We start from the raw sequence: 23,265 nt of genomic DNA on the forward strand, positions 1-23,265 counted from the left end.
CATTGCTCACCCTCTGAAGGTTAGGTCAGCCACAGAGAGCAACTCTGACTGGGAAAACAACCTGAGAACTGGCACCGTGGTACATTTTAACATTGGTTAAAAATCCAGACAGACTTGGGTTTAAATTGAAATCAAATATCCACCTCTTCTTTAAGTACTAACATAGTTAGCTGGCTGAGAAATACTTAGCACTCACGTGTTTCAAGTCTCTCTTGTTCTGATGTGTGTCTATTTATACAAATTAGCGACTACTAAATATGTTTAGGAAGCAAGTCATCTTCACCAACAGGAGAGTAATAATACCCAAATCCCTGATGACAAGGTAGGAAGGAATGAGACCAGGCATCACCCCCACTGCCCAGTTAGAGGAGGAGCCAAATTAGTTAGCTGAAGGGACAAGATCTCTTTGGAAGAGAGGTGTCCAAGGAGAGAAAGAGGACATTCAGGGTACTTCAGTAAAGTCTTCCCTGCCTTCCAGACTCTCCAGTGGGCCTGCACCCCATCCATCCTGCAAGGGAGCCTCTCTCTGGATCTGAGAAGCTCGGTTCTTACCTATTTCACAGACCTTTATTTTGGGGACTTTGGGAAGAATGTACACAAGTCTGTGCCCTGTGTTTCACAGAACATTTTAAAACAACTGACTGTCCTGATTTTCTAGCCAAACTCAGAATGAGCAAGGCCACTTCTTCTCTTGGGAGAGAAGGCAAAGACCGGTGCCTAGGTGTCCCTATGCAGTATCTTTGCCTCCAGCTTTGCTGCAGGCTGGAAAGGCCTTTTCTCCACAGGGACTGGAGATGCAGAGCACTGCAAGGAGGGAAAGGGGGAGAACAGGCATGTGTCAAAAGGGCTAGTAGATGGAAGCACGTATGGCTTCAATTGCTTGCTTCTGCTTAAATGGCAAGTCAGTCCCATGATATGAAGAGGTTATGTGGAATGGATCCTGTTTGTTTAGAAAAAGTGGATTCTTAGTACGTCATTCCCGTGTATTGTCTCTAGCAGGGTGTATACTGGGAACATAGGCACAAATACATATTTGAGTGAATGCATAAATCAGTGACTGAATTAAGACCTTAGGCTCTGGGGACAGGCAGAATTGGGTCTAAATCCGAGCTTTGCCTGTTAATGGCTGTCAGTTATCTCTTGCTGCATTACTCATTATTCCAAAATTTAACAGCTTAAGTTATCATCTCACGGTTCCTTTGGGTAAGCAATCTGGGCATGGCTTCGCTGGGTACCTCTGGCTCACTGTCTCTCCCAAGGCTGCAGTCATCTCAAGGCTTGGCTGGGGGAGGCCTCATTTCCAACCTTACTCGTGTGGCTGTTGGCGGACCTCAGATCCTTGGTGGCTGTTAGCCAGAGATGTGAGTTCCTTGCCACCTGGCCCTCTCCTGCAGGCTGCTCACAACACGGCAGCTGGCTTCCCCTAGAGAGATGAATCTCGGAGACAGTCCCATGACAGAAGCTACAGCATTTCTATTTTGTTTTGTTTCTTGAAATTTTTTTTTTTTACTGTAGCAAAAAATTATATATATAAAATAAAATTTGCTATTTTAACCATTTTTAAATATACAATGCAGTGGCCTTAAGTACATTCACAATGTTGTGCAACTACTACCACTATGTATTTCCAAAACTTTTTTATCACCCCAAACAGAAATTCAAGTGACAGTGTTTTTACAACTGAATCTCAGAAGTGACCTACCATCACTTCTGTTCTGTTGCTTGGAAGCAAGTCTCTAAATCCAGCCCACATTCAGCGGGAGAGGATTACACAGAGCGAGAATACCAGGAGGGTGGGCATCCTTGGGGTCCATCCTCGAGGCTGACTGTATGAAGCTGTTGACCTTCGGTGGGTTACTTGACCTTGCTGAGCCTTAGTTTCATCCTTTGTAAAACAGGTGTGATATCTACCTCGTAGAATTACGCTCATATCCAGGGGAATACCACCAAACTTTCTACTCTTCGACATGAGATAAAATGCATGGCCCTAAGCCATGTATTTGACCACCCTGGACTCCAGACCATGTCTTCCTGAACAGCCTTTTGGATTTTCCAGATGATTCAGTAACAGTCGCATCTTTAGATCCCTGACAGCATAAGCAGATAGAGGACAGAAACAGAGGCAGAACCGTGGAGATCCAGAATACAATCCCTAAATATTCCTAGTATAATCTTTATGCAAAGCAGAGCTTCCTCTAAAGAAGCCTGCACTGGACAATGCTTAGCTCATATGTTCTTATCATACCATCTCTGGGAATCGGTCCACCCCCTCCCTCAGTCACTCATATACACTATCAGGATGCTATCCTTGTTTCCATTGGGGTTTATGCTCTTTCTTCCATGCACATTCCCAAACGTCTCTTTAATGTGTTTCTTCTCTTTCCTGGTGAGCTGTCCTGTGCAGTGAATGAGAAACTGTCAGTTCCTCTGGAGCTCTGTGCATGGGATTATGCAAGGAGCAAGCAGACTGCTTTTAAAACTGTTCTTTACAAATTTCCAAAATGGCAATATATATATTTTTTGTTTTCTCCTTTCACAGGTCAAGTCTAAACAGATGAGGGTTTCATTTCAAACACCAGCTTACAAGTGTGTTCTGGGGTCACCAGCCATGTCTTTATGCTTCTCCTTCTGTCTTCCTATAGGAGACTATCAATTTAGGTCCTTAACTAATCAACTGAAAATTAATTGAGACGATTGTACTTTTAAGTCAAAGAAGGGAATTAATAATCTGTATAAAGTTTTCTAGTGATAAGTACTTTGGAAAGACTATTAAAAACATCTGAAATAAAATTAGTTTACTGGCTAATGCCCAGAAACCAAAAATAATTGCTGAACAGTGTTGTACAAGTGTGTTCTGTAGAAAAAAATACTATTTGTTTGCCTACTGACCAAAATTAAATCAATAATCTCTAGGGTTGATGAGAATATAGTGAAACAGTCATGGAATATAAATTGGACTTATCTCTGGGGAGGCAATTTGGCACTTTCTACCAGAATTTAAAATGGATGTACCCTTTGACCCAGAAATTCTACTTTTAGAAATTAACCTTAAATCATCTTTTCACATATACAAAAGGGTTTATATCCAAGGGTTTCGTTGCAGTACTGTTTGTAATACGAAAAAAATTGAAAACAACTTGAATGTTCATCAGTAATAGACCAGGTAAATCAATTACAGTGTGCCTCTACTTTGGAATGCTGTGCAGGAGTTAAAATAATGAAACAGAGTTTTATGCCCACACATGGAAAGATGGACATAGAATTTTGTTACCTGGATGAAACAAGTCATAGAGCATTGTTTCAAGATGATCCCTTCTATAGGAAATAATATATATATGATATTCATATGATATATGTATATCGTATTTATACATACGTATAACTTTATATACCTACATAGATTTGTTTGGAAGGATACACACCAAACTGTTAATAGTGATTGCTCTTCCTCTTGGGAAAGAAAGAGAATTTTCTAGGTGGTGGGAGGGTTGCTCCCCACTTTTCTTTATACACTTGCATATTGTTTGAAATTTTTACAATTAGCGTACATTGCTTTTGTAACTTTCATGAAACAATTTAAAAATTACCTTTTAAACTTATTACAGAAGTAATATGTGTTTATTTTTAAGCAAAGAAAGAAAATAAAACCCTGTAATCTCTCTACCCAGATATAATTACCATTAATCTTCCACACCTTCTTCTACACATGTATTTTAAAAAATGTAATTATTTTGGATAGACTGTTTTGTAAGCTTTTTCTTTTGGTTCACAGTATAAGATAAATGTGATTATTTCCTAAAGAGTTACATAATAAACACATTTATATGTCAGTAGATATTCAATTATAATATTTCTAATGGTTTTAATATTATGGTTTTTAGGTACATGAGATTGCTGCAAACTAGGAATTGGAAATGGGACAAGGTAAACTTATAATTCAAGAGCCTGGTTCCTTACATTCAGTCTCGTCTGTCCCTACATCCACACTGCCCACACTCCACCTATGCTCTGTCAGTGTCTTGAATAAAATCTTCCATGGCCACCCGTTGCCCTCAAGATGAAATTCTACCTTCCTTATATGGATGACAAGGTCCCTCATTTTCTGGCTCTTGTTTGTTCTTCAGCATTTGTTGAGTCAGCACCGTTACTTCCAACTCAAGTCAACCTCGCACCTCACCCTGGCTTACTCGCACGCCTCCTTCAGGGTTCAGCTTCAATTCCTCCGTTTCTGATTCAACCACTTCTTGATTCCCATACTGTCCTGTGCCTACTCTAAGTCCTGGGCATCTTTTGTTTTTGCCACCTAACGGGCACTCTCCCTTTTCCTGACAAAATAGTTCAGTGTGTGTGGAGACAATCTATCCTTCAAGTTCATCGTCTCTTAATAGGATAATAACAGGTGGGAGCCCCGCTGAGCAGGGAGCCAACACAGAAACAAGCAGAGCAGAGCAAAGAGAGAGAAATAATGTCATGGTGACACTGTGTAGGGGCTCTTTCATGAAGCCATGACTGACCAGCTCTTCCCTCAACTCCTCAGTCAGTTGAGCCAAATATTCCCTTTTTGCTTAAACCTCTTAGGGTTGGGTTTTCTCTCACTTGTGACCCAGAGTTCCAAAACATGTATCCCATGTCTCATCAACATCGTATCTGTCTACTGCTCATTCCTCCTTGTTAGATTTTGAGCTCTGTGAGGAAAGGACCTGGATCATATTCACCTTTCTATCTCCAGCTTCCAAAGCAGTGCTTGAGTTTATTAGATGCTAAGTATTTGTTGAGTGAATAAAATGCCCCAGAGTCTACCTTGACTGTTTAACATAAACTGTTCAATGCTGCTGGCTTATCCAGGCCTAAAATTGTGCTGAGTCTATCAGGAAGACATAATAGGTTAGGGGGAAAGAATTAGCGTTATTGAATGCCTGTTAGAAGCCAGGTAATGTACACAATACATTACATTAATCAAGAAGCCTAATTGCTCTTCCTCTCTTCCTGCTCTCCTGTGATAGGCAAGTGATTTTATCTATCAATGAAATAAGAACAAAATATGAGCTATCTTAGGCATCTAATAAGAAAAATGAAAGGCAGATTATCTCACAAGGTCTATCTTTAGAAGGAAGCAATATTGGCATCTTTTTTTTGTTGTTTTTTGAGGAAGATTATCCCTGAGCTAACATCTGCTGCCAATCCTCCTCTTTTTGCTGAGGAAGACTGACCCTGAGCTAATATCTGCGCCATCTTCCTCTACGTTATATGTGGGACACCTGCCACAGCATGGCTTGACAAGCGGTGCCATGTCCACACCCAGGATCCGAACTGGCGAACCCCGGGCCGCCAAAGCGGAATGTGCGCACTTAACCGCTGTGCCACTGGGCAAGACTCTAGGTTTTATAAATTATTTTTGGTTTTGAAAGCAGTGATTTCATTAAAATATGCCTTTTCAATTATAAGGCATTTCAATTCAAAAAGCCCCATAAGATTACAGAAAGTGAGGTGCTTGTACCTATCCTTTAATTAGCTGGGAGAAGTGATGTGGTTGTCTGTATACAGGCCAATTTGACTGTCACAGGAAAGCCTCTCTCCTCTTCAGCCTGCCAGTTTATTGTCCCTACTTGGTGACATTCAGGTTGGGGACAGGTGGCCAGGAGAGAAATGCTGAATTGGCTTCCAGAAGGTTGTCTGTGCTTGGCTTTCCAACTTCTCTTGCTCAGGGAGCATGCAGTAATAAGAACCTCGAAGTTATAATGCCGTCCTCCATATATGGGCAATTTATTATTTTTTTAGGTTAGTGTTTCAGAGCATAAGAATGAAGATTGTAGTAAGGCACAGCTCTTTATTTCTTTTTAAAGATCAGCACCTGAGCTAATATCTGTTATCAATCTTCTTTTTTTTCCTCCTTCTCCCCAAAGCCCCCTAGTACATATTTGTATATTATAGTTGTAGGTCCTTCTGGTTGTGCCATCTGGGACACCACCTCAGCGTGGCTTGATGAGTGGTGCCATGTCCGCACCCAGGATCCGAACCGGTGAAACCCTGGGCTCCCAAAGCAGAGTGTGCGAACTCAACCACTCGGTCACGAGGCCGCCCCCCCAGCTTTTTCTTTTGTAATTACTCTTTATAAAGCAATCTATAGAAGTGTATTGACCAAGTAAATATAGTTACTAATCATCCAGTTATCTCTATAATGGTACTTAAGAATTATGGAAACTGATTAAGCTGTATTTATTGAGTAGAGTTTAAAGAGCATCCTCCTATGGACCCAACTCTGTGGAATACAGAGATTGCTGGTTTGTGGTGGACCTCTGGTCTGCAAGGAGCTGATAGTCAAGTTGAGTTGTCCTTGCATCACTTCATTCCTTTACAGTGGGAACGTTGATGGATGGGGAAATTCATCTAGAAAAGTGTTGAAGAATGTGATTGGCCCGTTAAGGATTAATACATTATTGAGAGTAGACAGAGCACACTGTTTTTTAGCCCAAAAGAAGCGAGTTATTCAGAGAAGGATGGGAAATGGCAAACTACCTTCAGTGCCTTTTTGCTCACTGTCAGAAAGGCGAGTTTCCAGAGTCTTCCAGATCAGATTGCCTGTATCTTTCTCACATTTTTGAGTTCCACAAACTTTCATTTTATCTTCCAATTTGCCCAAAGATTAACACATATTTGTGTCTAATCAGGGAAGGACATGATACCGCATTATGAGCACTTTTAGGTGGAAAATCTTTGAGGGAAATAATTTTTATGTCGTTTGAAAGAAAGAAGAGTCTTAGTTTTGAGTCGCTTCAATTCTGGCAAGAGTTCAGGTCTTTGTCCTGATAACAGATTCAATCTTGTTTAAGCTCTATCTCAATAAGAATGTTTCAGGGGGGGAGGGAAGCACTTTCAAGTCTTTGCGTACTATGATCTAGAAAATGAGGCTGACCTTAGCAGCGGAATGCCCTTTCAGGATCGATCTACTTGATCTTCTGCTTTTTTCTTTCTCCATCCTGTTTTGTCTTGAATCTCCAGGTGCTCCATCTCAGAACTCTGCTAAAACTATTGACTGTCCTTCCCTGGCCAGTTTTTCTTTTTTTTTCCCCCACCATCTTCTAAAGGGACAGCTTCCAAACAAGTGCTCTTTAAATGAATGATAAATAGTAAACCTTTATCTGTATGTATCCATATTACCAATCAGTATACTTAATAACAAAATATGGATAGAAAATGACCAATGTCACATTTTTCGTCCTTCGTCAAAATCAAAACCCTCTCTTTTACCCTTTGCTTTTAAATATGGGGGAGAACAAATTCCTAAGAAAACGCTAAACATATCCAAGAAATTGAGACAAATATATGTGGACAGAGGAGGACACTGACACTAATCTTGGCCACAGCCTGGAGTTATTCAGAAAGGATAGCAAGAGACAAATCTTGGAGGTTTTCAAGGGTCAGAAAGATGAGGAAAGCCTGGATATTGAGGTGTCACAGAAGCCAAGGGTACTGTTTCAAGAAGGAGGAAGTGGTCAGAAGTGTCAAGTGCTGCTAAAATATCAAGTATAAAGAGGACTGAAAGATATGGTTTGGATTTAGGGACTTGGAAGTTATTAGTGAGCTTTACAAGCATTGTTTCAGGGGAGTTATTATGGGGCTTGAAGTCAAATTGGTAGGTTGAGGAGCCAGTGGAAAATAAGGAAATTGAAAGGTAGATACGGACGCGTCCATCAATTCAGCGGAAGAGAGTAATAGGATGGTGGCTGGAGGAATATAGGGATATGAGGACTAGGAAAAACTTTATTTTAGATGGGAGATTCTTGAACAGGTTGAAAAGCTGATGAGAAGGGAGCTAGAAGGGATGGGTTGAATAGCCAAGAGAGACCGTATAATAGATAGATGATGTTAGGTTCCTGAGATCCACAATGACCCCAGACCCAAGAATCATCTTAGAATAGACCTGAGATACAAGATTCACCTGGAAAAGACCCCATTTTCAGGTGGCCTCTGGATTTAGGAAACCCAAGGTTCACCAGCCTGGCCTGAAGTTTGGAAGGAAGAGGAACTGACATACCATTTGCTCCTTCTTTGACTCTAAGGATCTCAGAGTTATGTTGGATATAATATCAAGCCTTGAAAAATAAGGAAAAGAGCAGGTAGTGAGGATGTATAAGATTACAATAAAAAACTAGATGTGGCCAATCAATTCATTACAGGTGAATCTAGCTTTGCCATAACCTGAAAGAGGTGGGTGGTCAGGCAACTAGATTTTGTCTCAAGGTGGACTTGTAAATGTTGAAAGCTGTCACCAAAGAAACTAAGGTGGAACCAACATATTAGCTGGGGGAAAATGCCGAGAGCCGTAGATCTTGGTGTGCCTGGGAAAAGCCAGAATTTAAAAAATAAAAATAGCTGTGATGAACAAATAGCACCCTTTTGACTCCTCAATTGCACACTACTCCCTCTGTGTCCATTTTGAGAGCTCGCCACCAAGATGTCTAAGACGTGAATCACTGGGCAATGCTTTGGGGACATGGCAATGCTAATTATATTAAGTACCCATGATTAGCTGTCTAGTCTTGTATTTGTATGTATAACTTAACCTAATCAAAGACTCCCTTCAGCCAAGCTGGCCTTGTTGATTGCCTGTGTTGACCGCCAACAATTTCATCAGGGAGAAGGCTAATGGGGAAACTGGAGGCAGATTGTGTTATGATTTATATGGGGCCATGAAGGTAGTGTTTCTGTCAGTGAGAGCTCTGAATAGATGCTGTGGGTAGTTGGATATGACTGAGATTTTTCAAAACTTGGGAGGCATGTTACATTTGGAAATTCCCCAGTGAAACATCAGAGATTTAATAAATTATTAAAGTTTTGTGTTCTTGCCTTCTGTGACATCTCTCCCCTTTATGCTTCATCAATGTTTGTTTCCCCAGTACGTGTTTGTTACTGTTCTTAGTTTAGGAAGATACAGGAAAAATCCCAAGTTAGTACATACCCTCTAGGGGTGATTCTCTAGTCCTTTTGTTGGACACAAACCCACAAAATAGCCCCATTTGTAGGCGCATGTAGGAGTAAAAGAATTCAGCTTCCCTGATGGTGGGGTAGGCTGAATTCCCATGGATGTCTGTTAGAATCCTGTACATCAAGGGAGGAACAAGGGCATCTTCCCGACTCATTTACATCATTTTCTGAGCTTGGAGAGAACATCCAAAGGCAGGACCATACACGGGTACTTGACTGTTTATCCCTTTTGAAAGCCCCACCCATCAGGTCTGTAAACTAGTTATATTCCGTTACTTAGGTAAGGGAGTAAAGTGGGAAGGGAAGGAGTGGAGAGGAGACCAAAGCTGGAGAGGCCAGCATTCTCCTGGGTTATTTTATGTTTTCTTGTGTTAATCCTAGGGGCTTACGTGTGAGGTCTGTGGTTAACTAGGTTTCTTCTTGGGGGAAAAATAGTCTTACCAGCATCTTTGGGCTGCTTTCCCAATTCTTAGTAATCCCCTTAGAACCTATGAAATGGGCAGATTGGCCACTCAAGACTTTCAGTGAGTGACTCTTTGATGTCACACCCAGGAGCTTCTGAAATGGGTCAAGAGAGATGCCCTGAAGCCACATTGTACGTGAAGTTGTCACATGTTCTTCTCTTTCCCATCTCAGATTGCACTGTTATGTTGTCCACCCAAGCTGGCCGGAGGATCCTAGAAGCAGCCCAGGTAACCGCCCTATCTAACGGGAAAATAGGCCCTTCTTCCCAAAGACATTTGCATCATCATCAAATTCCCATTAACAGCATCCTTGTGAGACAATGTGTAAGGGCAGACTATTAGATTATTATCAAACACATAATACGTTGGGAGCTGCAATTACCTAAATTTAACTGTAGATAGCAAACAGTTCCAGGTAGGAGAGGGTTTATTCATAAACATCAGCAGTTTTTGGTATAAATAGAAATTTTTCTTAACTACTGACAGTGTTGAACTTCACTTGAGCCCTGTGCTACTGGAATACAGTGATGAATAAGAAATATCCCCATCCTTGGGGCCAGCCTTGTGACCTAATGGTTGAGTTTGGCATGCTGCACTTCAGTGGCCTGGGTTCAGTTCCCAGGCATGGACCTACACCACTTGTCAGCGTCCATGCTGTGTTGGTGACCCACATACAAATAGAGGAAGATTGGCACAGATGTTAGCTCAGGGTGAATCTTCCTCTGCAAAAAAAAAAAAAAGAAGAAGAAGAAGAAGGAAAGAAAAGAAATATCCCCACCCTTTTGTATTCTTGGAGCAGTTTACAGCAAAGATTCCCCTCCCCTCTATGAGTTATGTAAGACTCATCATGAATGAGCCCCTTGTTTACCTGTGACAAGGCCAGACACAGACCCTCTGAAATCCAGTTCTTTGTCTCATTAGGTGAATGTGCCAGTCTACACAGAATGCCTACTAATTTGACTTGACCAAACTTTAGTTAAGCCCAGAGGCCTCTGCTCACCCCTGAGGTTAAGCTAGCATTGGAACAGAGAACAATCTCTCCTGAAAATCTGCTGGCTGCAGAGAACACGTTTCCTGCCTGACTGTCTGATCATGCAACCTGCTCACCCCCGCACTTGACCCCTCCTAGGCTTGTTTATTCCTATTAAAAGAGACACTTTTTCTGGGCTGGCCAGGTGGTGTAGTGGTTAAGTTCGCACGCTCCACTTTGGCGGCCCTGGGTTCGCAGGTTTGGATCCCGGGTGTTGACCTAGCGCCGCTCGTCAAGCCATGCTGTGGCAGCATCCCACATAAAATGGAAGAAGAATGGCACAGATGTTAGCTCTGGGCCAATCTTCCTCACACACAAAAAAAGAGAGAGACACCCTTTTTGCCTGACCTTTGCTCAGACAGAGGCTTATAGATCTTAAGGTTGCTTGGTGGGAGCGTTGTCTCTATTGAACTAATTCCCCTCTCCTTTGGAAAGAGTCTTTTTAAATAAAGTCTCTCCTCATCTAAGTACAGATTTATTTTTATTTGATGCTACTCTATTTTATTATTTAACACTGAGTATATTGACCATGACTCTTTCGATGGCCCGGCTTCCTCTTTGGGACTTCAGTGGTGGGGGTGTGCTGCAGCCGTAGGTGCCTGTCCGTGATGAAGCCGATTCTGGGTGGGGTATTGGCTGGCCTGGCACTGACACTGGAGCCAATGCATTTCAGGGATAGAGCAGATCCTTTTCTTTCATGTATTTTTGAGTTATACTGAGCTCATTTGGGCAGGGTATAGTGGGGACATTTTGCTTGGCGGGAAAAAAAAATGAAAACTGTTTAAAACACAGTCCTGGAGTTCACACTTTCCACTTTATGTATATGTATAATTCTTGAAGCTGATTTCTAAATAAGAGTTTATATTATATATGTGTGTGTATATGTGTAGATAGATAATGTGGGCTCACTTTCTTAAAGGCTGTTGAGATACAACACAGGCATTGGGCCACCGTCTTGTTTTTATCACTCACATGCAAATGTCTGCAGGAAAAACTTTAAAATAGCAATTGATAGTATAATCATTTAATTATACCTATAAAATCTGAAAGAACATATAGATACAGTCCTTTATCAGAAAGAGGGCAAGGAAAGAAGCAGGTGAGGGTAGAAGAAAACCATCCTGCCACAAGGCTTTACAAAGCAACGTGATATTGAAATTATTCCTATGTTACAGATGAGGAAAAATGAGATTCGAGCAATTGTGATTTGCACAAAGTCACCTGATTTATGAGAGGCGGAGCCAGGGCGAGAACTAAGTTCTTCTGTTTTCTGGTCTAGGGCTCTCAGGAGTATACCGTGAAGCCTTCCCTCTCGTGAGTCCCAGGTAACAAAGACCAAGAAGAGTTCCAGTTTTGCTCTTTGTTGTTCATTTCACTGTCAGACCCTCTGCCACTTGTTGTCTCCATTGCTGCTTTCAACACCAGGGGCTTCTATCTACTCTTCCTCCTTTTCTAGTTTGCCTTGTTATTCAAGTGTTTATGAGCTTATTTCTGACTTCTGCCCAATCAGCCAGTCAGACGCATGATCTCCATTCTGTCCATTATCCCTTTGGTGCTGTGTCTGTTTCTGAGTACTTGGGAGCAGTTGCTTTGCTGACAGAGGTGGGGATAGAAAGAAAGGGAATGCTTGTGTTCCCCTCTGAACTCCCCGGATCTTTTGAAGATCTTCCTGAGGTTCTGGAAGACAGGAAGTGTCTTAGATACTGAAATGGTATTGTCTTCCATTCAGTATCCATTCTACCATCAAAAGATCTCATGACAAACAGTGTACTTAAGCACACCTTTTACCTTACCTTATGTAGTGGAGCCAAATTCTCTTTTGAGAATTATGGGGACTACAAATCTAGTTTGTTCCATGGAGGTAGCATTTTCATATCAGAGAGAATGAGTGATATACCTCACAGCCTCACTTGGTCAGGCGCATGCCTCACCTAGAGCAAGGTACAGCCCCTATTCTAGCCAACCTCGCTGGATGCCGTCCAGTATTTTAGCTGTCGGTTCGTGCTCTATATAAATGCAACGATGCCATGTGTACTATGAAGGGGCCACAGATGCATGCAGAATATGCAGGCTTTGCCGTTTATCTTAAATACTCCTGATGGTTACTGCAGGGACAACAAAACAAATGTAAGACATAGTGCCAGTGCTCCCCAAAGACTTGTCTGTCTTGTTCTTGAGAGCAGAATCCTTCCATATAGGGTAAATTTCTTTCCAGGCTCTTTAAATGTGAAAAGTAATAAGATATTTAAAGATCATTTCACTAACATGTAAAGGAAAATATGAACACGTGCATGTTAAATTGCAGGTCTCACAATTTTGGTACTAAGGAAACAGTAATTAAAGTAAGTTCAAAATGATGCTTGCTGACTGGGAACAGATATGGTGAAATAATGAGCCTGTAGAAATAATATTGAAGAGCTAATCAGGCTTAAAAAGCACGGAGGACATTTCTCCTCCCCCCTTCCCCTCTTTCTCTCTGGTTGTTCTCTCTTGCTTTTTCTCTCTGCATCCCTCCTGCTATGCCTTTCACAAGACACATAATTCTTACTTTGGGCATCAAGGTCACAATTCTCTTTGATAATTACATATGCATACATTTGACAATTACATGGGAGGGAAGAAACATTTACTTTACAAATGTGGAAAATAAAGAACATACTAATTTTGTGAAAGATAACCAAGTCCTTCCTTCAGCAGTGGAAAAATGGGCACATTACTGTAAAATGAAAACTGTGAGTTTCATTTTATAGTAATGGCTTCTCCTAATTAGGACCTCATAAGGAAAATGACAGAGTTCTTGGTTTAGGGGGCTGGCAACAGACCCTCCCCTAATAGCTTGAAGATAAGGAAAATCAGGGTGCCCCCTGAGGGTTAAATGAGGAAAACCTACACACCATGGATGCCATTAGCCATGTGTGGTGGGAAAGTAACAGATTTTCAATCAATGCATGGTTAAAAAATTTTAGAACACCCAAAACTCCAACCAAGGTGATTAAGAGCGATCTCGTGGAAGTAGAATTGGATGATGGTTGCTTTTAGCTGTAACAACCTCATCAGTTGTATTCCCGTGGGAAGACTGTGTGGATAGAAGGGTGATGTCAGCCCAGAGCAAGCTTTCTCACAGTGTGGTGAGAAGACCACCACTAAGAAGCTCCTGAGGTGTCTGTGAAAATGCAGATTCCCGGGCTTTACTGGACAAACACTGAATATTTGGGGGTGGCGTCAAAGAACTGGCATTTTGGTTATCTGTATTCAGCTGAATTTTTTCAACATTTTTTCTTTAATTTTTTAAAAATAAAAATACTATGTGTACATTGTAACTTAGATTGCAAATATGATGAAAAGAAAAGCAAATCTCACCTGACCCCTCTGTTTCTTCTAACCTGAGGTAACAATACTAACATCCTGGTGAGCGGCCTTCCACCGCATTCTCCACCCTACTCATATAAAAATATATGCAGTTATTAAGAGGGTTTTTGGGGCCGGCCCAGTGGCGCAGCGGTTAATTTCACACGTTCCACTTCTCAGTGGCCTGGGGTTTGCTGGTTCAGATCCCGGGTGCGGACATGGCACGGCTCGCAACGCCATGGTGTGATAGGCATCCCGCATATAAAAAGTAGAGGAAGATGGGCACGATGTTAACTCAGGGCCAGGCTTCCTCAGCAAAAAGAGGAGGACTGGCATTAGTTAGCTCAGGGCTAATCTTCCTCAGGGAAAAAAAAAGGGGGGGGGGGTTTTGGCCTCTGTTGTTTATTATAAACTAGATTACGTTATACACATTATTTTGAAATTTTTCTCAAGTCATAATAGAAAACCCGCCAGGTTTAAAAAAAATGTATGTATGTATACACACACCTATCTATACATATACAACACACATATATGTGTGTCAGGTTGCTTGGAAATGCAGCTCAAAATGAATGGTAAGCTCCACTGAGGACTAAGTACTGGTAAAATAGTTAACAAGTACCGTAAGGGAGAGTTGAAAAAAACTTGGAAGAAATATGTCTGTGTGTATTTATATGTAAATTCGTTTCTTGTATAATTTTCCACAGTATGGATATATTAAGATGTTAAAGCATTTCCCTGTCAATAAACATTCAGATAGTTTCCTATTGTATGTTTTATTTTGTTGCTGTTACAGACAATGCTTTGATTTTGGGGAGATAGAATTGCAGAAGTGGTATTTCTAGGTCAAAAGCTGTATTTATTTTTAATTTTATTAGTATTAAAATATTACTTTCCTAAAAGCTTGAGGCAAAAAGCAAAAAAATATAGAAAACATGCACTAAATATGTGGTGAAGAGGACACCTGTTTACAGTATAAGGGCTGAAAGAAGAAAGGAGAGGGTCACCTCGTTCGACCTCAGCTGGAATGTGCACACTGAATGACTCAAATTTTTACCATTCTGTGCATGTCCACAAGTGACAGAAAAAGCAGTGCAAGTGTTGATTTGGGGGTTACAAATAAATTTTAGTGAGTGCGTGAATTTGTTAATACAGAATCCACAAATAACAAGGATTGACCGTATTCCCACCAGCAATGTGTTTGTCCCACTCCTTGTCCCTTATCTTTACTGAATGTTATTTTTTAAATGTTTGTGAAAATATTTTCTAGTTACTAGCTGCTAGTGAGGTTGAGCATATTTTTTTACGTTTATCTTACATTTGAGTGTAGTCTTTGACCACTGTCCTGTTTCTATGCTGTGCCCTTTTTCCTAGTAAGTGGTTAATTTTTTTCTCACCAATTTGTAGAAACTTTGTAGATGAAGGCAGACAACGCTTTGTCATATGTTATGCAGGTATTTTTCCCTTCCATTGCTTGTCTTATTTTTGGTTTGAGTATCTTTGCCAAATTTTTTGGTAGTCAAGTATGTCTGTCTCCCTTTTGTGACTTAACCTCCCCTATCTTGTAGTATCTCCAAGATTACATAGACTTCAAATTTTTATTCCAATATTTTGTGATATAATTTATATTTATTTATTTTATAGATTGGCACCTGAGCTAACAACTGTTGCCAATCGGGTTTTTTTTTTTTTTTTTTTGGCTTTTTTCCACAAATCCCCCCAGTACATAGTTGTGTATTTTAGTTGTGGGTCCTTTTAGTTGTGGCATGTGGGACGCTGCCTCAACGTGGCCTGATAAGCAGTGCCATGTCCATGCCGAGGATCCAAACCGGCGAAACCCTGGGCTGCCGAAGCAGAGCGCATGAACCCAACCACTCGGCCATGGGGCCAACCCCAATATAATATATATTTAAATCTTGAATCTACCTAGAATGTCTTTACGTGTGGTATGAGTTGGGGTCTATGTTTATTTTCTTCCTGATAAACATTCTCCAGTTGTTCTGATGCTAATTAATTTTTCTTTGTGTGAGGAAGATGGTCCCTGAGCTAACATCTGTTGCCAATCTTCCTCTTTTTGCTTGAGGAAGATTGGCCCTGAGCTAACATCCATGCCAGTCTTCCTCTACTTTGTATGTGGGACACCACCACAGCATGGCTTGATGAGCAGTGTGTAGGTCCACACCTGGGATCCGAACCTGCAAACCCTGGACCACTGAAGCCCAGTGTGCAAACTTAACCACTATGCCACTGGGCCGGCCCCACTATTAACTTTTGAGAGCAGCCAGCCCATAGAACAGCAAATAGAAATCTGATAAGCCACAAGTTGGCAATGCTCATTCAAGCACTGTGTAGAGAAAAGATATGATCTGTGTGTCTGTGTGGTAGGTGTATCTCTTAAATCAATCAGGACCCCACGTTGCAAACATTAGACATCCAAATTCAAATGGCATAACTAGTAACATGCTCATTCACTCTCTTCCCTGGAAAATCCAGGGTAGAACGGGTTTTCAAGTTGCTTTGATCTAGCGGCACAGTGATATTTCAAAGACGCGGTTTCTTTCTATTTGTGCTCAGCCTTGCTCAATATCATCTTTCACCTAAATTTGGCTTTCCTTATGTTCATAAGGTGTTTACCAACAGCAATGAAGGCTATCTATCTTCTTTCTCATTCATGCACAGTGGTTGTGATGGACTTTTTTCTATGTTGTTATGGTTCTTCTGTGGTGGTTGTGACAGAGTTTCTAGGATCTAGAACCAACTAGCATGGGTGTCACATAATGGACATCAATGTCAGTGTGTGATGGGGCTGAGTGTTTTCCAGAATTGTCCTTAGATCTGCAGCATCCAAGCCTGGTTCCTAGGCTCAGCCAGAGATTCTGTGAGGTACCTAAGATCCTTTATTAATCTCTTTCTACTTAGCCTGGTTAAAGTAGATTCTGGTTTTGCAACTAAGAATAGTAATTGGAGCTGGAAATGTTTACATAGAGCAGACTGTTAAGGAAATGGGAATCTGAGATTAGTAATTTGATCTAGTTGGGTTTGAAGGCAGGTAGAGTGAAACATTTTCTTAAACACTGGCTATGGTTAATTCCAGTGAATTGAAGGCAAGGCTTTGGTGGGCTCATAATATTTTAAAGAAATGTGCTGGTGGCACTGGCTGTCTATAATTGTGCTGGGCAGTATAACGAAAGAAAAAGAAAACAGGTTCAAAGCTTTCAATTGTTGCCTCATTGCAGGCTCAGAAAACAAGGGAAGTCCTATGACTGGTCTAAAAGTGAAGCTGAGTATCAAACATATGCTCTGATCCTGTGGCTTGTTGAATTACAGTATAGGCTGAATTCACAGACTTGCTGGGTTCCTTAAGTGAAAGTTAGGGCATTGGGAGAAGAAGAATGGAACCCTGAGAATTGAAATGGGGACATTTGGGAGGATTCAGGTGACTCATAGCTCACTGATACCTGAAGATCCTGTAAAGACCTTGCGTAGCTTCTAAGAGGATGCTGATTCCTCATTACCCTCTCCTGTGACCCCCTCATTGCTTCCATTCATCTATCTGAAGGCAGATCCCGGTATGTCCCAGAGAGCTAAGCATAAAGTCATAGCTTGGAAGAAAAATATTTCTTGTACTACTATTGCTACTATTGTAATTTTTTACATGCCAAAAAAAAATTGCAAGACTTTTCCAATTTATATCTGCAAAAATCGGCATAATGTTATCCTTCACACATCTTAATTGTTTTCCTAACAGGAACTTCTATTTTTGCAATGACTCAGCTAGAATACTACATTTCCCAAACTTCCTAGCATCTGGGGATGACCGTGTAACATAGCCAATGATACACAAGTGTAAGTCTGCTGATTATTTCTTAAAAAGTTTTGCTTTCCAAAGTGCTGCTCTTCCTTCTTGTCCCTTACTCCTTCTCACTGTCAGGACGTGGTCGTGGTTTCTGGAACTGTAGAAGTCCTCTTGTGCTCAGGAGGGAAAGGCCAGGAGAATTGCTGAGACCTTAGATCTGACCTTTTTAAGCCCCCGAACAAATGACAGCGATCACTTACTACTTTTTTTCTTATTACGTAATAGGGGTGGGGGGGGAAGAAACATTATTTAAATTGTTACTTAATTGAATTTACTCTTACGTTCAGCCAAACATGATCAGGAACAGGTAATGTGGCAGATGGAAAGCATCTCTTTCCTCCTTAGAAAAGTAGAAATCCCTGAGCTTCACTGATTGGGCCAATTTAGATCCCATAGCAACTCTGTATCCAATTTCTTTGGCAAAAGAAATGCTGTGTACTAATTGGCTTAGGTCGGTAAGGGCCCTCCTTTGGAGCTGGGGTCAATCCTGTTAAACCCACTTGTTTGCAGCTCCGTAGGGGGAAAGTGCTGACAGGAAAAAGAAAGGGAGGTTTGGATGTAAAGTGGGCAAGAACATGTCCGCTCCTTCCCTGTTGTGGATATGGTGTTAAAAGTTAGTACTAATTACTCTTATTCTGCTTTCCCGGTCACTGAGCAATCTGCTGGTTAGATTTGATTCCCATGTAATTTGTAACAGAGTGATAGGCACGGCTGATGTGAGCCTTATGGTCCTATTGCCAGTTTAGTTAATACATTTCCATACAAGATTTCATGAATCAGTGTCTCTGAGCTTAATTAATGTGAGTCCTTCATCCCCACCTCCAAGATATGGATCTGGTCTGCCTGTAATAACAGACCAGGTCTTGAGTCTGGGAGACAGAGGGTCAAATCCCAGACGGGGGAATTCTCCAGGTAAATGCCACCTTGTGAGCCTTCCTGGCAGCCTTCTGGGGATCTCCCTCTGCCGCACTTCTTAGCATCTACTTGAACCTTTGAAACTGTCGTAGATGCCATGAGTGTTACATTTTCTTTATGAAATATTTCAGCAGTAACATTTGCCCCATCTCCAGGAGAACCCAAGATACATTGCAGGGTAGGACAGATCCAGTATGTATCTTCATACAGTTGACATGGTTCCAGAACTTTCAACGCTATAAATTGGGATCCCTTTGATCAGCTGCAATTCAGTTTAAGGATTCTGTGACAGATATAACCAGCCAATTGCAGAAATGTAGGGTGAATTTTCCAAAAAAAAAAGATTGATTCTGTAACCCTTATGCAACCAAGTACCCCGACAAAAAATCTGGGCTATAGGTAACTGGCTGATATTTATTAAGTCTAATAAGATATACATCTGACTAATAGATATCTTATCAATAGTAATCAATAGGATGAAGAGAGTTCTCGACTGGAAGAGAGGAGCCCTAAGTGCTTATTTTGTTTACTGTGGGTGCAAGTGTCAATAAATTGCCTCAATTAAGTGATCTTCAAGTTTCCTTTCAGCCCCAAAACTGAGTATTCATTAAGGTTAAATATTTCCTGGGCAGCTTTATTTATCTCATTAATTTACTAAGAAGGCCTTTCTTCATATCACAAAGTCCAACTCTATTGTGGTTTTTGAACAAATTAAAACAAATTTTGTGTTGGTGGAATCCAAATTAATGAGGCTTAACTGCATGCTAATTAAAACTCCTTAGAATTCTATGAAGACTTTCCCTTCAAGAGTTCAGATTTGTTGATGAAATTTTCTCATTAGTCTTCACAATGAGCTTGGGAAACAAATGATCAGCCTATCAACCATAAAAAGAAAAACTGAGATATTCTTCCCCGTTTTTACTATGGAAGGCCGTTGCGGAACAGTGTAGAAACCTAGCCTTCTGGTTTCAACATCTTGCAGATAACTTACTCCCTTAAAGAGCTTCTTGTAATGATTGAAAACCCAACTGTAATGGAGCAGTGAAGCTCAATTAGCAGATTCATTAGTTGGGTCTGGATCACACCTCTGATTGTCACCTCTAATAGATTGAATTAAAGTATTCATTCATTAGAGTCGTTAGTCTCTGTCACTGATAAGAAGAAATCTGTTTGTGTTCAACTTCTAATGAGTGTGTTAAGTAATGTCTCTGCTTAGAACACGTACTGGTTGTGGTTCCGGGTGGTATGACTCATTTAAAAACCATTCACACAGATTTGGCCTGGGAAGTTTGGAATGGCAGAGACGGGGTGACGCCAACCAGTCTAGTAACGGAAAAAGACGATTTAGAAGGCCAGGTCTTCTAGTGTCAGGAAGGAAGGTGGTTTACACCAGAGGGAAAGGGTGGTTTTTTCAACCCATCCAAAGGGGATTTTGCAATGGAAAGAAGGGTTTCATTAGGCAGTTTTACTCTAGATATGGTGGGGAGACCTCCTGTATCAGAATCATTTGGGAGGCTTGTAAAAAATAGCACTCCAGACCTGTGAGGATAGGACCCAGGAATCGGTGTGATTAACAAGCAGCCCAGATTGTTCCTGGGCTCACTGAAGTTTGAGACCAACCACAGAAGATGCTTCCAAGAAGAGACCAGCAAGTTAGCCACAGCAAAGACCTCAGAGCATTTTTAATAAAGTTTTGGGGAACTACTCCGCTTGCATTTACTATTGAGATTTTTTTCCCTAAACAGCTGATATAAGCTGTTAAGGGGGCAGGGGTCAAATTTACAACAGATAATAAAAGAGTGGATTTTTTTGTCCTTTGGAGGTTTTAGTTTTACCTTTCCTGCTCTGTGTGGTCTTGCTTAGTTATGTGTATTTGAGTTGGCTGCATAAAATAATTTTTGTGTTTTTTATTATACATATGAGAAACAGGGATGTGCTGACATTTTTTTTCTTACTTCTGAAAAGTTGTGTATCAGTAATTCATAATTTTTCTAGGATATTTTGGGAATCTGGTGAAAGGTGTAGATTCTGATTTCCACAAATCATAAATGTGCGTGAATGGATAAAGTTTTACGTTTAATTTCTGGGGCAATTCATAGACCTCCCCCACCTGATCCAGGGAGCCCAGATTAAGAACCTCTGACCGAGTTCCCCTTCAGCGGCTCTGGAAACTCAGATGACTCCACCTATGTCACAGCCACAGCCAGGAGGAAGAGGGCGTGGCTGGTGAACAATGGAGGACAGCCCTCTTGAGGAATCCAGCATCCCTCGAGGCCTTGACCCAGACCTTCACATCTGTCAGAATCGCCACCAAAATATTTGCTCCCCCACAAAGATATTAGAGGTGTCCCTATCTTGGGTGGCAAGTCCTAGATTTCCCCCATTTGCTCATTAGGGCCTGGTGAGAACCTAACTGAAGGTGGGCTGAATGCATTTAGTGCTCTCCGCTAGTGACATTAGGCCCCGGTGAGGCTTACCTTCTATGTTTATATCTTGCCGCAGTTAGTGAAGATGCTGTTTTCTAGTGTTTGGGTTTTGCAATCTCAGAGTTTAGTCCAGGGATGATGGAAGTGGCCCTTGGCTTAGACTGGGCCCGTTATAAATTACATTTTAAAAAAACTTCACTTTGGAAAAAAGAAATCTCCTACAATGCTACTACCCAAAACACCTAGTATTAATAATTTAGAGTGTGTTATTCTAGATTACATTCTATACTTTAAAAAAAATAGAATCATACTATGCTTAGTGTAATCAAATCTGGTTTCTTCACTCAGTGTATCTTAAATATATCAATAAATACATCTATTTTATCATGTTTACTGGTGGCTAGTATTCTGTAATGTTATATATATACACACTTTATTTAACTAGGTGCCCATTAATGGATGCTTAGGCTCATCCCATAAATTGGATTTTCTAATATCTTTCTGTGCTTCTAGTCATTAACATTTGGGATTCTTGCTGCTGTCATGGCCAATCTTGAAGTCTCTGAAGAAACAAGTGCTTTGTAGTCCAATTTCCTTGCTTAAAAGCAAATTCCTCAGAGTCAAGGGTGTTAAGATGTAATTTTCACTTTATTCTGGAAAACTAAGAATAAATAAAAATCCGAATTCCCGCCCGCCTCGTGAAAGTAATCAGCCTCAGTCTCTGAAATTTCAAAAAAAAAATAAAAAACTGAAAATGCCACTGAAATCATTTTTAATTAGGCATTTAGCAGTTTCCAAAGCAAGTTATAAATTGGCTTTCAAAAGCAGTATTTTTAAAGAAAGGGCCATTTTAATTGGTGTATGCTTGTTTGGTATTTTATATCAGATGGTAAAGTTTTAGAATTTAGATGTCATATCAAAGAGCACCAGGCTAAGAATATGATTTCTTCTGTCTTCTAACTAGCTAAACCACAGCACATAATTGGATGTTCCTGTGTGGATCTCTGGGAGAAAAGGGAAACTTTTCTATTAGCTATGGCTTGATATCATGTTTCAGGGCTCCTGAGCTGCCACCTTTATCGTGCAAGCACTGTAGAGCCTAGCTACTCAAAGTGTGGTCCAGGGGCGTCAGCATCACCTGGGATGAGTGGAACTGTAGGTCCCACCCTACACCTCCTGAATCAGAATCTTCACTGTAGCAAGAGACTCAGGTGCTTCTTATACACTTTAAAGTTTGAGAAGCACTGGGGGAAAGGACATCCAATAAATCAGACCAACCAAATATATACACAACTTCTATCTACTGCTCCCCACTAGAAATACATCATTTCTTTCAAAGGAATAGATGCTTGCAGTAGTGTTTGTAAAATGAATTAAAATATGGAGATGTTGTGTGTGCCTTAATATTGAACTGCATGTGTTCAATCAAATTGACAAAAATTTACAGATAGTGAATCTGATTTCTCACTTTATTTTCATAATAAAATCAGATGTTTCCAGTTTGAGAAAAATATCCCGGTTTATAATATTAGAATATAGCAAATTAAGGTGCTCACTAAACCCCTGATACTTGGGGTGACAGTGATCTAAAAGGCTTTGAGCCCCTCCCAGCACCAGCCATTCAACAAACTCTTCACAAGCACCTACTGTGTGCCAGATACTTCACTAGGGAGGAGGGAAAAACAATTCATGCGCCCATAATCATAAAAACAAAAGTGTTCTGGGATTAGAGAGGGCACCCAATTTTGTATGAGGGTGCCAGGAAAGCTGAAGAGTAGAAGAGACATTTGAACTGAATCTTATTGGATAAGTAGGATCCGCCCAGGGGAACCAGGAGGACGGAGCACATCCAGTGACTAAGAATGAAATAGAAACATGCAAAGGTAGGTTGCCATGTTAATAAATATAGGGAGCCATTGGAGCATTTTATTCAGAAATGGCATGATAAGATCTGCATGTGAGAAAGATGATTCTGGTATTCAGTGGAAATAGAGTGAGGTAAGGTCAGAGGGAGGGAGATCAGCAAGGAAGTTGTTGCAACAGTGTGAGAGGTGGAAGATGAGCTTGAACTGAGGCAGTGAACGTGGCAGTAATAGTGGTAGGGCCGAGTTCAGAGAGATGTGTGCAGCAGAATTGACAGGAGTAGGGATGGAGCAAAGAGATGGGACAGGGAGAGTAAAAAGGTCAGGAAAGACTCTGAAGATTCTAGTTGGGCTAACTTGATGGCTTTGGTGCTATTAA

At 40.9% G+C, this 23,265-nt stretch overlaps 1 protein-coding gene across 41 annotated transcripts in view; it reads left to right on the forward strand.

Annotated features, from left to right (window-relative positions):
• RGS6 (regulator of G protein signaling 6) overlaps positions 1–23,265 on the forward strand; it is a 529,145-nt gene that overhangs the window by 244,458 nt on the left and 261,422 nt on the right. Inside the window, exons 3-4 of one of the 41 annotated variants that reach the window (XM_070593515.1) lie at positions 9,622–9,677; positions 11,759–11,804. The exons of the other annotated variants lie outside the window; for them this stretch is intronic. The gene's annotated coding sequence lies outside the window, so the exon portion shown is untranslated. The remainder of the gene's footprint in view (positions 1–9,621; positions 9,678–11,758; positions 11,805–23,265) is intronic. 41 annotated transcript variants of the gene reach the window in all.

Source organism: Equus przewalskii, chromosome 25, assembly GCF_037783145.1.
Source record: "Equus przewalskii isolate Varuska chromosome 25, EquPr2, whole genome shotgun sequence".
NCBI classification, from domain to species: Eukaryota; Metazoa; Chordata; class Mammalia; order Perissodactyla; family Equidae; genus Equus; species Equus przewalskii.